This window comes from Ascidia mentula, chromosome 1, assembly GCF_947561715.1.
Source record: "Ascidia mentula chromosome 1, kaAscMent1.1, whole genome shotgun sequence".
In the NCBI taxonomy this organism is placed as follows: domain Eukaryota; kingdom Metazoa; phylum Chordata; class Ascidiacea; order Phlebobranchia; family Ascidiidae; genus Ascidia; species Ascidia mentula.
Genome location: NC_138566.1, coordinates 15,057,507 through 15,066,984, shown reverse-complemented (window position 1 = coordinate 15,066,984; position 9,478 = coordinate 15,057,507).

The following is a 9,478-nucleotide window of genomic DNA, read 5'->3' as shown; positions in this document are numbered from 1 at the left end:
GTTAATTGTCACACATACATATATACTGCGCATTGTATTGTTTTCCTTACAATGGCATATTGGTAAATTAGCGCCACGATTTTCGTAACGTAAACTCAGTCTCCGATACATTTAAATGAAACTCTTGAAAATACAAAACTGGTCCAACGCAAAACGCAAGTTTATATTTCTTATTGTTGTTGTTCTATCACAATGTGGTTGATAATCAGGTGAGCACAACATCCCGATCATACACATTACGACAACAGCATTCCAGGTGGTACGCGAGCAGATTTTGTTGCAGCTACATGTTTCCTTGCGGTTGACATGGTTACATTAACCACAAGGTAAAATGTTGCTGTATATTGTTTGGCACGCAACTCGACCAACAGCAACGTATTGCCCAAAAAGGCGACTTGTTTCAAAGGAGGACGCCATGGGCTACCAGCGGCGAAAATATAGAGCCTCCGTATTGTAGACATTGTTATGGTTGTAGAAGATGTCCTAAGTCAGCATCATCCGCTGTACACAAAATATGTACATTAATTTATTTTATTTCAATTCGCGGAAATAAACTGACTGACTGTAGCCTCCATGATTACATAAAAAACAACAATATAATGTTAAATCAAGTAGCGAAAAATTAAACGTATCAAAATGAGTGGTTTTGCAGGGTCGATGCGTTAAAATCAGTGGGCAGCACGGTTCCGCATGAACACTGTGCCACCTCTCCATGTTTGATTTTTAATACCTGCAATAAATAACCTGCGGCACTTTTTATTAGCACAACGCGATGGGTTATGGTAATTTTTTGCAGGAGCCCAGTTTCCACAAGTGCATTTAACATGCAAGTCACCACAGAGGCATTTAATATTGTCGTACTTATTGTTTAGGGAGGAGCTGCAACATTGCGTGCGCATTACTTTCGGTGAAGTGCCGCTTTTATGGCGTTTTGTCACCTAGGTAAAACCTTCTTCTTCGGTTGTTGATGATTCTTTTCTGTGCTTCATACACATTAAATTCGTCGAACATCTTCCACCCTCGATAGACCGGGGCGTACTTTTTAAAGCATTCCAATAAAGCGGGCATTCTAATGCTTAGTGGCACTTTGTTCAGACAAGCGGTAGCAAACACTGCTTTTTGGCTGTTCCAAGCTGCGCGCCTTCTCCATTGTTGGAGTAAAGAACTTCACTCTTCCATAGGGGTAGTTAAACAACCCAGTTAACGATAGGCGAATGCTAACTTTCCTCTTCTTCAGAAGGGCATAGATTTCGGCGTGTTTGAGCCCGGGATTAAACATCTAAGTTTTCGTCTTAAACGGATCGTCTGGCACATATTTGTGTGTCGAAACAACAGACACACACTGGTCGCTGGCAGATCACCACTCCTACCTACGGCAGCAGCCCTAAAAAGGGCTGGGCTAACTAACACAGCGACCTCAAGAAGAACACAAACAAACGGGCGATTCAAGACTGCAAGTGGTTCCAAACAAATGTAAATACTTCAACAACTCTCCTCACGCAATTTGATTAATTTGAAAATGGCTAGGCTTGTTAAACGATATAGTAACTCCGGTGTGATGCTTACTGTTTCAAACAGAATGCAGGTCCGTGGCAGAGGGACAGGTTGGGCTTGTGGGTACTTTTACTGGTTGCGCCATCGCAGGCACTCGGAATGGCGATTTTGAACACTAAAGCCTCGTTTCCAGGTTGATTTGGAATTTTGGTTTTGATATTGTTCATTGCCGAAACATTTTGCAAACATCAAGTGCAGCATCTTTTAAAAGGGGAAACCCCTCCTTTGACACAAACTTCCAAAAGCTTGCAGGATTTTCCATTTTCTTTGACAGCAAACACGGATCGTTCTGAAGTTCAAACCTGCTGCTAAATTCATCGATCAGCAAATTCATAGTAATTTCGAATCGAGTAAAATTGGCACTTGGGTTTTCTTCTTTGATGACAGGCTAAATGAGTCAGATCGTTTCTTTCCAAACAGTCCTTGAACAACACCAACTTCGAGCGGAAACCTTCTAAATGAGCCACTAAATTCGAAATGCTCTGTTCTTTCCCCTGCAAACTCAGATTTAGCATATTCAAGTGATTTGTTTCCTCGGTAAGAAAAGCCAAGCAACTAAGAAATTCATTGCTTTAAAGCTGCGCTTGAAAGGTATCGGTGTTTTCCATACACACTTTCCTCAAAGTGAGCAACAAAATCCTCATCTAATATCAGTAATTGACTAATATCACTCACATCCGTAAGTGATATTGAAAAGTATCTGCATTTGTCCATTAAGATGTTCAACTTACAAGTAATGTGTCGACTCAAATTGGCCACTGTCCTTGCCATGCCATTTTGATCGAACATTTCCTAACTAATTCACCTTCTCGAAATGACTTGAGGAGTGCAAATTCATATGAAGCTACAAGGCTTGTTTTTCGGCTGCTCACAAAACTAAACATCGCAGCCACTTGTCTCTCCTGTTTGTTCTTGAGGTTTACCTCCTGAAAAACCTCATACTAGACAGAGTGGTTTTCCTGAATTTTCTGCAAAAATATAATCTTATCATTTATTTTGAAATGATCTTTCTTCCACCTTTTTTTACACGTACTCATTACCTTGACCCTTAGCTTTGACAACAAAGTGGTATACAAGGGATCATTCAGTTTTTTTTTCAATTACAATAACAAAGAAACAAAAATTGAAGTGATATTGCTAGATTGAAGCAAAGCTGACTATTATTCGCGGGCCAATTTTTGGCTTGCAGTTGGACCACAGTAGTCATAACGAACTGGTATTCATTTATGTTTATTGTGTTCGTTTTTTATTTTTACCAAAAGTTCGTTTTTTATTTTTACCAAAACCGCTGCTGATTTGTTGCAATTGGTGCTGAATAAACACAGAAAAATGTACAGGCGTAACATTGAAGAGAACCGCGCAAAGAAATAAGAGCTTAAAGCGGTTGATGCTTTATTGCGAGAGTCGGAAAGGGGTGAGCAACACAAAAAACACATGTATATAAGGCGGCAATCGCGACACGGGAAAAAGGCAATAGCACGCTTCAATGCACAGGCGAACACTACAGTTCGGTCGCCACAGGACCCCCCTCCAGAAGCGTGCAAGTGTCACGCTGAATAGCGTTGCGGTGGTCGTACATTGCGCCGTGGTCTGCCTCTCGCTGGGGGTACGGCAACTGGAACTGGTACCGTAATGTCGACGTGAGCCGGCTTTAGGAGGTCGATCGAAATCGTTTGTGAACGACCTCCAATGTCCAAAGTGAAAGTTTTGTCCGACGCTAGCTCGCGAACACCTCTGAGTGAACAAGACGTTTCCTGACAACGTCGACAAGCAGGCGATTAGCGCGGAGAAAGTCAGCACCGAGCAGTGGACGTGAGACATCGGCCAACACGAACTTCCATTTGTAAACACCAGAGGGGATGTGCAGGAACCCTTGGGTGTGGGGGAAGTGTGCTGACTTCAGCACCAGTGTCAACCAAAAAGTTGCGGCCGGAAACCTTGTCCCAAAGAAAGAAAGTACCTCGTTTCATCTGCTGTGATCTTCTTTAGCGCAAACTGCGCCTCAGCTTGTTGCAACCAAACACGTGGCTGGGTTGGCCAGGACGTGGGCAGCTTAAGCGCGACAGCGTTTTCAGTCTCCATGACCTCCAAATAACGGCTTTGGAGCCTCGGGGTCACCAGTAAAGCGGTTGATGCTTTATTGCGAGAGTCAGAAAGGGGCGAGCAACACAAAAAACACATGTATATAAGGCGGCAATCGCGACACGGGAAAAAGGCAATAGCACGCTTCAATGCACAGGCGAACACTACAGTTCGGTCGCCACAAGCTCATATTTTTTGGACAAATGTACAGTAGCATGAAATAAAACAACTTTTGAAGCTAAACAGCAAATGATAACTGTAACAAATATATCAATTCAACGTTTCAAAAACAATCGTAATTGAGAGATAAAAAAAATTACACATTAGGCCTATATTAACGGGATGGGCCAGCTTATAACCAAAAGTGGTTGTCGAGAAGCTGACCCTTGGAAGTAACGTGTCACATAATCAATGTCTAACTTATCATGACAGTTACTTTTGCCCTTTTGCATAATACTAGGCATGTTCTTTTGAAGTGTTCTTACAACTTCTCAAAAACGATCATGATTTAACAAATTTCTGTTTTGTTTAAAATGCCTTTCTAAGCAACTTTCAGTTTGTGATTAATTTTCGAAATAAATTAAACTCCCACATCAAACTTCCACTTACAACACCCACATCACACATACATAGGGAATCTCTGCCACTATAATCAGACAACTGCTGCATGTACTTCCTGACGTCGTTTTTATCTTTACAAGCAGAAACTTTCGCCAGTCAGAACTCGGAGCCTCAAGAGTTTTCATGAGTTTCACAGGATTGCTCCCAACTGGAGGCCAAAAGACGGTTTGATTCTTGATCCAAACAGAAGGAATCACATACAACATAGCCATTTGCACAAGGAAGACAAACCATCTTGCACTTTAAATCGTATCTTTTTAAATTTTGAATGTTTTTAGAATCAAGGCACCTTGCAAAATAAGTGTTCAAAAGTCTCGAATCACATGGCTGCAAAAAATATGAATCCACTCACTTGATGAAAGAATAACTTCTTTAACAATTGCAAAGTTACCATTTCTAAGAGAAAAACACCCATCTTTTAGTGATGTAAATACACAAGAAAATGAAGCAAAACCATGTTGGATTAGAGTACCATTGTCAATTTCAGAAATTCGATTAAATATTTGTACAGCCGGTGTAACGTGCTTTTTCTGCGGATCGGCGGCGCTACACGCTACACAGCAGTTTTTTGGCCTTGAGCCCAAACGCGTCCCATCCAATCTTCTAGGTAGTCGAGCCCGCGAAACACAACAGACACTTGTATTCGATACAGGAACGACCGGCACAACAACGCGCCAGGAATGGAACGGTTTCTAGTTAAAGAAACACAATTGTACATTCAAAATATAGACAAATTCACACTATGGCAAATTCAATCGCACTTACCGAACTGTTTTGCGACCGATCTTATTCCGTAAATTATCAGTAGTGAGAACACATCTTTCAGTTGCATTAGTAATCCAGTAAACTTTTCAATTGTTGCAAAGCAGTCAACAAACTATTTCGCGTTTTGCAACTAAAACCTTCTTCAAATAGAATCAGTATTATTATATACCACAAAAACTGGCAATGAAAAACATAACCATGCGGTCTGCACGCGCTCGTCTACTGTGCAGCCTTTGTCACATAATAACGAGAGTTGTGCCAAACATAGAAAACATAACGTGAAAGAATTAACGAAATTGGGTTTGGGAATCTACAGCCGGATTTTTGCAATTTCGAACAAACTTTTTTAGAGTACGCAAATGATTCTCAAAACGAAAGGCAGAAAAATCATCCAAAGGGGATTTAAAATATTTCACATCATCACTCAAATGACGTAAGCAATGAACATTATAGACAGTAAATGTATCACCATATATCTTTTTGCACATGTCTACAAAATAGTTGCAAAGGCTGTTGGCATATGGCAGCAATTTACTTCGGCTTTCACTGTTGGGATTTACTAAAATGGATATTGCAACTGACATAAAATGAACATAAGTATTGCGTTCGACAATTCCTTTTAGAACAATTGCCTCAGTATATTACAAAAAAATGCCGAAATTCGGTTGCTTTCCATCGGTCTAAACACAATAAAGATCGAGGCTGCCGTGCAAATTCTCTGGGAGGTTTGCCATTTAGCATTATCAACTTGTCAGATATTTGTTGTAACTGAAGAGATGAAAGTCTGCAACACTTTGTGGACCTTTTTTAAAAAATACAAGAATCCGGCGCATCACACCAAGACAAACCAAATGCATGTAGTCTAAACAAAATCCATTTACACAGGAAATGTTGCAATCAATCAGTGGAGAAACAGACAATTGGTGTCGATGTTCATCATGGTTATATATGAACTGATTAAATTCATCATCACACCTACTGGGATAAGCTTTTTGTTCATAAGAACCACTCTACCATTCCATGACGCAAGTTCTTCGTTCTGGGGGAAAATGAAGGCAGACATCTTTTCTGATTTTTTCATGAATTTAATTTCAAAACCACCTTCTTTATCCCGCCCTTTGGTGAGTAATCCGATATAATTGCGGTAGTTGTTGTGTTCGGTGTGCACTCTAACAACAACATAACTTGTGGGGTTTAGTCGTACTGGAAGCAATTCTGTTTCCTCTTCGCTTATGGTGTCTTCTTCACAAGCATTTTCATCCGAATCTGAGTTTAAAGACATTGCAACAATGCTTTCACTGCTGGAAGAATAATTTTCTGGCTGTTTTACCGGCTTTCTTTTCTCCAGAAGAAGTCGTTTTTGAGAACTATCTGTGATAATGGGTGACTTGGTCTTTTTTCGACTAGGCCTACGTTTCGACTGAACAGATACTTTTGGGTACGGACTTAATGCCGTGAGTATCGACAAATCAGGATCACCAACGGAATCATTTATCACTTGAAGTCGATGGGATACTTGCCAGTGGTGCAATATCAGTAACCTGGGACGGTAAATATTGGTCACCTGTAAATATTTCAGGATTGTAAGGAAAAATCCCAGTTGACTTCCACGAAGGTACGATGTTCTCTATCGTAAAGGACTTTTGATAGGCCAAATTTGAGATTTCAGCAACGTCGTATATAGATATGGTTTTTCCCGGATTTGTTGTCATCCATGCGTCGGAAAATGTAGAGTAAAACTTCTTAAAGGGACCAAATACGAAAACGTCTAGAGGTTGCAGACACAGGCTGCAATGTGGTGGAAAGGTCAACAAAGATAAACCTGCGCTGCGTGTTATTTCTATGACCTCTAAGGAAATGTGGCTACTGAGATTATCCATAATCATAATGCCTGGATTATGGACTGACACACCCATAAACTTAATAAATGCTGCAATACCGTTGGGAACAAATCCGGTGTCATCCAGCCAGACGTATATGCGAGACCCAGGCTTCCAGTAGGTGCCCCTTTAAGTTATATTTGTTCCTCGTTCAGCTGATGTGATTTTGCCGATTTGTTTTGCTCCTTTTTCTGCATTAACTCTTTGAGGTTGCAGTACAGTGGACAAACCTGTTTCGTCAAGATTCCAAATATTCTGTGGGGCAATCGGGACACCACCTCTGGAACAAAGTTCGTGAAGATTTTTGAAAAATTCTCTCACATTGTGACGATTAAACCCCATAGCTCGAGCCATACTTGTGGCCTCCGGTCTTCGTAAACTTAGATTACCAACACGTTTTCTAAAACCAATCTTCGCCGGCAGCCTCATTTCTTTCCCAGCTTCGTGGAATTAATTTTCGTTTTGTAACACCAAATCTGTAAGCAAGCTGTCTGCATTGAAACTTTGATAAACCATAAAACATCTTTGCTGACTTCACCAGATAACAAGCCTGTGCTGTTTCCTCTTCACCAGAAAACACCTCCGTATTTAAATAGCTCACTCTCTGTACCTTCGCCATGTTCATGAATAATATGTCAATTTCTAACCATCTGTAGATTTTGCTAAATACGAATCTTTTTTGTAGCATCTGTAGACCATCTGTAGATTTTTCTCGTACGAATCTTTTTTGTAGTTCTCTAATTGCTACTTGAATCTTACAAATTTAAAGTATCTAATTACCAGGACATCTAAACAATTTCTATTTGAGTACACAAACCTGCATAGTGGACATGCTTAACTTCTTAACGGTTGTGCTGCCTTGCAATTTTGCCTGTTTGACATATCTTCGTAAAGTCGACCGACTGATGCTGTATCGAGTAGAAGCCAGGTTTTCACTTATTCCGTTCTCCAGAACGGCTTGCACGGCAGAATTAAGATCTTTCTTCAAAAACAAACCTTTTGTAGATTTTCTCTTTTTAAATGTCGGCATTTCAGCTAAAAAAGTGAAAATATTTACCAAAAAGTGTTTGGTGACCAATGGTCAAGTGGCGAAAGGTCACCATGTCATATGTGACCATGGGTCCCCATGACGTCCATTTATAAAAAAATATTAATTTCTGTTTGTTACGTTACAATATGCCTGACTGGTTAATATTAAACAAATTGACTGGTTAATATTACATATGTATATAACATTTCAATCAAATAATAGGAAAATTTAAAATTAATATGGTAAAGAATATATATGGTTCGAACAGAGACTTACCTAGTTTACAAACAACAACGAAAAACCGCTTTTCAAAGATATGACTTTTAGCTGATGGCCGTCTGCAACGAAATCCCTTTGGGTAAGAAAGGTATATAATCTCGATACCATAAATTAATCTTAGAGGTTTTTAGGTAACAGATCGGTAATTATTTTAAATATTCAAGGGTGGCCATAGGTCCCGCACTTCCCCTACTTCATCTCCTGCAATTAGGACTCCTCCAACACATTGGACTATTTCATTTTCTTCCATTTGTTTACACTTTGAACAAACAAGTAGTTGTTTTGATGCAGTTTGGCAAATCTGTCCATATTCCTACAATGTTGTCGAGTTTTTTCATGACAGAAAATCGTTTTAATTTAGCATCTTCACTGTTTTCTGGAGAGATGGACTTCGGCATTATGTTGTAGTTTTTTTTTCACTTTGTGACAAATTCGCCCATTTTTTTTCCAAATTTAGCAATATCTTAAAAGTACATTAATGAAGAATCTTTATTGTTACATTAGCCTAACATTTTTAATACATGAAAGTATCCATGCTAAATCATAGAAATGTAAATAAACTTTGAGCAACCTGGAAAAATTAAATAAAAAGCTGTTTTTCATTGGATATTTTTTAGGAGTGGGGGATAAACATTATTAGATAAATAATGTCATGGGCGCAACCAAAAAAGTTTAAGCATAACTACAATGGCGGAAAATTACTTTCACAAAACCTTATTGTTTGTTTGATGTCAAACAAACTACTTGGGATTTTTTACTGGAGTTGTTACAAAATCTGTTACTGTGTGCGAAAAATACCAAAAAATTTATCATGAAGCGCCCAAGGAGAAAAAAGTCTTTTCTGCATGCAGTTAAAAAAGTAACAACCTGTGTTTTTTAAACTCCGCGCAAACAAATTATAACCGGTTGGCTGCCAAAATGAATCATTTTTTGTTGAGGTTTTTGCTTAAGTTTTGCTCTGTAGTTATGAATCCAAATGTAAAAGTGGTAAAGTGAAGGCCCCATATCAGTATTAAATCCCCCAAAACAAGTATAAATCTCATCAGCATTGTTACACATACTGAATGATCTGCTTTTTTGTCCAAAATAATTCCTGCGGTTTGTGGCGCATGAAGGTCCACTAGAACTATTTGAAGGGGAAAAATTTATTGCAGCTACATTGGACAAAACACAGCAAGGATCTGAGGTGCCTCCAAGCGAATCTTACGTCCTACAGATAGCAGAGACAGTCCCTAAGGCTACCAAAGTAACTTTCCTGTGACATTTT